The sequence below is a fragment of the Hemicordylus capensis genome, chromosome 1, assembly GCF_027244095.1.
Source record: "Hemicordylus capensis ecotype Gifberg chromosome 1, rHemCap1.1.pri, whole genome shotgun sequence".
Taxonomy (NCBI): Eukaryota; Metazoa; Chordata; class Lepidosauria; order Squamata; family Cordylidae; genus Hemicordylus; species Hemicordylus capensis.
This window is the reverse complement of record NC_069657.1, coordinates 253,902,240-253,910,062: the sequence shown is the minus strand read 5'-3', so window position 1 is coordinate 253,910,062 and position 7,823 is coordinate 253,902,240. Positions and strand designations below refer to the sequence as shown.

Below are 7,823 nucleotides of genomic sequence, written 5' to 3'. Positions count from 1 at the left end.
ATGTCAGATTCAGTGACAAACCTTACAGTACCCTGTAGGTCTCTGGATTCAGTCACTTCCCCCACAGGCCTCTGACAGTACAACACCTCAAATCCCTCTGAATGGCAAAGCCCATTTTCTTCCCAGTCACTTTCAATTTGCATCCAAGGCTGCCCTGAAGGTTTTCGTAGATGTGATTTCTTGGACCAAAAATAAACGAGAGAAGCAGCAGCAGGCAGACCACAAGTCAAAAAGGTAGCGTGAGAAGGCTTCTACAAGTAGTAATCTTGGAAAATATCCATTTAAGAACATGAGTCGCTAACAGCCACACTTTTCCATGCTGTTTTCCATGTTTAGAGGTATGTTTATACTTCTACCTTCAACAGCTGTTCACAAGATCAAAATGTGCCTTTAAATATACAGGCACCACTGAGAGGAAGTTTTCCATTTCATCCTAACGTTACTCCCTTTAAGGCCGATCATCTAGATTTCAATAAAAGAGCAAAAGCAAAAGTCAGCATTATTTCTCACTGCCTATTCTTGTAAGCTGCTCTACCTGGAGCAGGCTACTGAAAATACTCTAAGGGTACATGGTTTCAGGACTGTGGCTTTTCTTGAGAAAGAAGCCTGAGATAGTCTCTTGAGCATGGTTTATCGGTTCTGAGCTCTCTCGCTCTCTCTCAGTAGATACAGAGGAGAGGCTGTGCTATATAGGAAGTCAGCCTATGCACCATTTGGATCTGGGTATGACAGGAATAAATTCATGTGGCTGAGATCCCGTTCCAACATAACCCTCTGAAATTTGATCCCCATGGAATATGGGAGACTCAGTACTGTACAGCATGATGTTATACTTCTGATTACATTTTATTTCCGCTTTGGAGCACTGATCACTACAATGAAGATGTAGAAGTCATTACTACTACTACTTCTACTAACAACAACAACAACAACAACAACAACAAATAGTGGCTAACATGATGTTCAGCCTTCCATCACTCTAATGCTCCACCCCCAGGCTGCTGTGGAGTCCAAAGGCAGCGTCAGGACTGCTGGGAATGTGCAATTGCACTAGGAACTGCAAGGGGGGAGGGAACAGCAGAAGCACTGCTAGTGTAACTGTTTGTTCTCAGCAGCCCTGTCACTACCTTTGGACTCTGTAGTGGCTCCAGAATGGAGTGTTTGAATTGCGCATCATGTCAGCCAATACACTTTTATATAGCACAAATTACATGTTCCGTGTTTTTCAATTGCATTATCTCAGTAATCAGGGACAACCTTGAAATGTAGGGCAGCCTTATAAGGTAGGTCAAAATTATTAGACCCATTTTACAGATGGGAAGCTGAAACTAAAGTGAGCCTGGTGAGTTTGTAGCATAGTACACACACACACACACACACACACACACACACACACAACCACTGCTCACTGCATTAGCTTTCTGGCAACTGTTATTGAACATTAAATTGTCACCAACAACCTGCTCAAAGCTGTACAGCACTCATCAACCACCACAGGTTGATATTAGTGGTTACTGGCTCTGACCGAGGACCTAGTGCCTGCATTTGTCAGACCTAGGTGGCCATATTCTGCATTAATCTGAGGACACACAATATATGTTTCAACAGGTCTAAATTCTGGGAGAGTGATAAACTTTCAGTAGCACTGAGCTTTGCAGAAATTTTATATCAGACATGTAATGTTCAGACTGAAGAGGTCAGAGGTTCCTATTACATTAATATGTGACTCCTGCAGAGATTCATGTATACTCCTGCCCCGCTAAGCTCAGTCTCCCCTGCACCTAGTTAAGGTTCTGTGCTGTGGCATTGATTGGAATGCCACAGTTTGGAAAGTAGGGTTGCCAGGTCCAGACGGTGGAAAAAGTCGTTATTCATCTCCAAAAAGGGGAGGAAATAGAGGGCTCTTTTCACTAAAAGAGTCTCCAAAAAGTCTCCACTTCGCATAACATTTGCATATGTTTATTAGTATTATATATGTGTATTTTGATTTTAAAAACTGATAGATCGAGAATAAATGCAGCTCACCCCTGTGAAGCTGATGACCAGGTGAGGGGTATGTCTGCTTGGTCTGCTGTCTAGGTGCAGAGTTCTCCAGGCCCCTGCTGCTTAACCCCTGTCAGTTCATCTCCTGGTTAGGTTTACCACCCACACACAGTCCTCTGTCCTGATTCCCCAGTGGGTCACCCAGCCTGCTCTCCCCAGCCAGGCCAGCAGCTTCACCTCTTGGCTGGAGGCAGGGCAGCCAGCTAGCGACCGAGCCAGCCTCTTTGCATGCTCGTGCAGTGGTGCATGCATGGCCTCCCACTCAGCACCCTACGACTACAAACATTTATATACAGCTCTTCAGAAGGATTCACAGTGGTTTTCAATAATAATAATAATAATAATAATAATAATAATAATAATATTCTGAATATTATGGGACTTCCGACTACAAGCAGACAAACATCTGCCACACAATACACCAGATATAACTGTAGTCGAGAAGAAAGAAAAACAAGTCAAAATAATCGACATAGCAATACCAGGGGATAGCAGAATAGAAGAAAAAGAAATAGAAAAAATCACAAAATACAAAGATCTACAAATTGAAATTGAAAGGCTGTGGCAGAAGAAGACCAAAATAATCCCAGTGGTAATTGGCGCCCTAGGTGCAGTTCCAAAAGACCTTGAAGAGCACCTCAACACCATAGGGGCCACAGAAATCACCATCAGCCAATTACAAAAGGCAGCTTTACTGGGAACAGCCTATATTTTGCGACGATATCTATAATAACCAACAGTATTGATGATAAAATTCTGGCATCCCAGGTCCTTGGGAAGGACTCGATGTCTGGATAAAACAAACCAGTCAATAACACCTGTCTGACTGTGTAAACAAGAAATAATAATAATAATAATAATAATAATAATAATAATATCCCCTGTCCCCAAAGAGCTCCCACTCTAAAAAGAAATGTAAGGCAATACCCATTACCTTCACAGCATCAGCCACTGAAGGGATGCTGTGCTGGGGTTGGATAGGGCCAGTAGCTCTCCCCATGATAAATAGAAGAGATTCACCACTTTTAAAAGGTGTCTTTTTACTCAGTTAGTAACTTGCTAACTGTTAGCTAACTGGTTGCATTTGAATGGGAGACCACATGTGAGTACTGTCAGATATTCCCCTCAGGGGATGGAGCTGCTCTGGGGAAAGCATCTAGGTTCCAAGTTCCCTCCCTGGCATCTCCAAGATAGGGCTGACAGAGATTCCTGCCTGCAATCTTGGAGAATCCACTGCCAGTCAAGGTAATCTTGGTCAAAGCATTCTGGTTAACCAGCATTTAACCAGGATAGATAACCCAGACTCCCCGCAGACGATCAGACAGGAAGCCCTGGGTGGCCAGATCAGCTGCTCACATGACTGCCAGCTCCGTCACAGAGCCAGCAGGGGCTATGGGGATTGGGAGCCACATGGACCCCAGAAGTTCCAAGATGCCCTGTGCGAATGTGTGGGGCATCCTGGGGAGACCCCCAGGGCTGGAAGGCTTGTTTCAGCCTCCCGGCGGGGATCTCCTTGTGTGTTGCTGTGGTGCAGAGCCGCGCTGCAGCAATGCATGATCAAATAGACGGGGTTAGCGGAGCACTTGCTCCGCTAATGTCATCTAAGGGGACGGCTCCGTAAGCAGGTTACCCGCTTTGAGGACACTGGGCTCACCTACAAGCCTGGTGGTTCTCAGACTCACCAGAAAGCGAGCTAGGCTCCCTTAGCCCGCTTTTTGGCGATCGTGAGAATCGCCTCATTATCTAATTAAAAGCCTGGGTGAACAAATGTGTCTTGACTGCCTTTTAAAAAGTTGCCAGAGATGGGGAGGCTCTTATTTTAGCAGGGAGTATGTTCCAAAGCAAAGGCGGCCCATCCCCAAGTAGCCACCAGATAAGCCGGTGGCAACTGCAGACGAGCCTCTCCGGATGATCTCATTGAGCAGTGTGGTTCATAGTGAACAAGATGTTCTCTTAAATACCCAGGGCCCAAGCTGTTTAGAGCTTTATAGGTTATAACCAAAACCTTGTACTCTGCCCAGAAACTTATCAGTAACCAGTGTAAGAACATAAGAACAGCCCTGCTAGATCATGCCCATGGCCCATCAAGTCCAGCATCCTGTTTCACACAATGACCCACCAGATACCACTGGAAGCCTACAGGCAGGAGTTGAGGACATGCCCTCCCTCCCGCTGTTACTCCCCTGCAACTGGTACTCAGAAGTATCCTGCCTTTGAGGCTGGAGATGGCCTGTAGCCCTCCGACTAGTAGCTGTTGATAGACCTCTCTACCATGAAGTTATCCAAATCCCTCTTAAATCTATCCAGGTTGTTGGCTGTCACCACATCTCGTGGCAGAGAATTCCACAAGTTGATTATGTGTTGTGTGAAAAAGTACTTCCGTTTGCTGGTCCTAATTATCCTGGCAAACAATTTCATGGAATGTCCTCTGGTTCTAGTGTTATGTGAGAGGGAGAAGGATATCTCTCTATCCACTTTCTCCACACCATCCATGATTTTATAGACCTCTATCATGTCTCCCCACAGTCGTCTTTTTGTCTAAACTAAATAGCCCCAGGTGTTGTAGCCTTGCCTCATAAGAAAGGTGCTCTAGGCCCCTGATCATCTTGGTTGCCCTCTTCTGCACCTTTTCCAGTTCTACAATGTCCTTTTTTAGATGTGGTGACCAGAATTCTCGCAGTACTCCAGGTGTGGCCACGCCATAGTTTTGTATAAAGGTATTATAATGTTAGCAGTTTTATTTCCAGTCCCCTTCCTAATGATCCCTAGCATGGAACTGGCCTTTCTCACAGCTGCCGCACATTGAGTCGACACTTTCAACGTGCTGTCCACCACAACCCCAAGATCCCTCTCATGGCAGCTCAGATTCCATCAGCATATACTTGAAGTTGGGTTTTTTCATCCCAATGTGCATCACTTTACACTTGCCTACATTGAACTGCATTTGCCATTTTGTCGCCCACTCCCCCAGGTTGGAGAGATCCTTTTGGAGCTCCTCACAATCCATTTTGGATTTCACTACCCGAAAGAGTTTGGTATCATCTGCTAATTTGGACACCTCGCTGCTTACCTCTACTTCTAGATCATTTATGAATAAATTAAAAAGCACCGGCCCCAGGACAGATCCCTGGGGGACTCCACTTCTTATTTCCCTCCATTGTGAAAACTCTCCATTTATACCTACCCTCTGTTTCCTTTCTTTCAACCAGTTAGCAACCCACACATGTACTTGTCCCCTTATCCCATGACTGCTAAGTTTCCTCAGGAGTCTTTGATGAGGAACTTTGTCAAGAGCTTTTTGGAAGTCCAGGTATACTATATCAACTTGATCACCTTGATCCACACACTTGTTGACACTCTCAAAGAACTCCAAAAGGTTTGTGAGGCAAGATTTACCTTTGCAGAAGCCATGCTGGTTCTCACCCAGCAGGGCCTGTTCTTCTATATGCTTTACAATTTTATCCTTGAGAATGCTTTCCATCAATTTGCCTGGAACGGACGTTAAGCTAACCGGCCTGTAATTTTCCGATTGCCCCTGGATCCCTTTTTCAAAATTGGTATTACATTTGCTACTTTCCAGTCCTCCGGTACAGAGCCTGATTGTAGGGATATGTTATATATTTTAGCAAGGAGGTTGGCAATTTCACATTTGAGTTCTTTAAGGACTCTAGGATAGATGCCATCCAGCCCAGGTGATTTGCTAGTTTTCAGTTTTTTCAGACAGTTTAGAACATCATCTCTTTTCACTTCTATCTGACTCAGTTCTTTAGCCTCCATCCCCAAAAAGCCTGGTTCAGGAACAGGTATATGCTCAGTGTCCCCTGCCATGAAGACGGACGGAAAGAACTCATTTAGCTTCTCTGCAACCTCCATATCCTCCTTAATAATCCCTTTTACTCCCTCATTGTCTAATGGCCCAACTGTCTCCCTGGCAGGTTTCCTGCTTCTGATGTATTTAAAGAAGTGTAGATCTTTTAAGATGGAGTGATATGGTCTCTTTGAGATGACCCAGATACCAACCTGGCTGTGGCATTCTGTACCAACTGCAGTTTCCAGACTACATTCAAAGGCAACCCCACATAGAGTTCATTGCAGTGGTCAAGTCTGGAGGTGACCAGCAGATGTACTACTGTTCTGAGGGCTTTTATCTCAAGAAATGGGCACAGCTGGCATATCAGCCAAAGCTGATAAAAGGTACCTCTGGCCATTGCCTCAACCTGGGACACCAAAGAAAGGTTTGGATCCAGAAGCACCCCCATAATATGTACCTGTTCTTTCTGGGGAAGTGTGAACCCATCCAGAACCATTTCCTGAGTTCTGCCACCACACAATAAGCACTTCTGTCTTATCTGGATTCAGTCTCAGTTTGTTATCCCTCATCCAGCCCATCACAGCCTCCAGGCAGGCATTTAGGGAGGTTATGTCTCCTCCTGATGATGTTGTCATCGTGGAAAAGATTTGGGTGTCATCAGCATACTGATACCACCCTGCACCAAATCTCCTGATGATCTCTCCCAGTGGTTTCATGTAGATGTTAAACAACATTGGAGACAATACAAAGCCCTGAGGGACACCATAACAAAGTTCAGATTTTGAAGAACAACAGTCCCTGAGAGACACCATCTGGAATCTGCCTGAGAGGTAGGAGTGGAACCACTGCAAAGTAGTCCCTCCCACCCCCCTCTCCAGAAGAATACTATGGTCGAATAGTATCAAAAGCCACTAAGAGGTCCAAAAGGACCAACAGAGTCATACTTCTTCTGTCAGTTCCCAGCAGTGGCAGTGCCGGCAGTGCTTCCACAGCTTTTAATATTGTCATGAACGAGGAAAACATCCGAAGCGCTGCTTGTGCTAATGCCCATTCTTACCCCAGGGTGCAGTGTAACAGCTCCGCAATGCTGTGCATCAGGTGGGCCATTGGAAGCAATGCACATAGCACCATGGAAGTGCAGTTGTGCAATTTTAATAATTAGTAGCAGATAAGCCCGGTTCCACAACTCAGCAAGTATTGCTTTAGGTGCCCACAGCAGTGCGGGCAGTTCAGAACCACCCACCTTTTCTTATGAAACATGCCAGTCATTATCTCTATCATGCTTGCAAACAAGACTGTCATGTAAGCCAGTATTATTATCCCCATATTAGACTGAAGCAGAGAAAGAGTGGCTTGCTGAGCTGAGACAAGCTGGGGACGTCCTGCCACAGACTGCATGCTTCATAGCTACGCTCCACAAGTTTTCTCTATAGAATCTGCATCCTGCTTGTACATAGTTTCACAAGGCTTATCCAACACTTGCCTTCTGCAAGCTTTCTCTGAAAGGGATTTCATGATAGTTTCCTATTAAGATTTTTTTTTTTTTTGAATCATTGAAAATTCAAACAGAGCCTGCATGGCCATTGTTTGGGAGTGCGTATTGATGCAGCCACTGCAGAATATGGGAAGGATGATATCCTGTATATTCTCTGTAGTTTCCCAAGTAAGGGAGGCCAATCTGCTCGCAGTGGCATATGATAAAGCCTTCAGAGATCCAAGCCAAAATCCCCTGCACACTTTCTTGGGAGTTACATCTAAGCAAACCTGCATACGATCAGGATTGCCCATTGTATGGATAGCCCATAATGCTGGTTATCAATGTGGGAAAGTAGTCCCATCCCATGTGGATTTGAAATGTAGCTTTTTGTAAGATAAAATGCCTGTAAAACAGAAGTACGGTGTTCTTTTCTCAGTATTCACATAATTCTCATTAGATTTTTATTTGTTTTAAGGCACAGCAGAAATCAGC

The 7,823-nt window shown here is 44.9% G+C and overlaps 1 long non-coding RNA gene across 1 annotated transcript in view; it reads right to left on the bottom strand.

Moving 5' to 3' along the window:
• Positions 1–220: 220 nt before the first annotated feature.
• The window catches only part of LOC128346649 (uncharacterized), a 73,781-nt gene continuing 66,178 nt past the window's right edge, over positions 221–7,823 (bottom strand). Inside the window, exon 4 of the long non-coding RNA XR_008317103.1 lies at positions 221–462. This is a non-coding gene — a long non-coding RNA (uncharacterized LOC128346649). The remainder of the gene's footprint in view (positions 463–7,823) is intronic.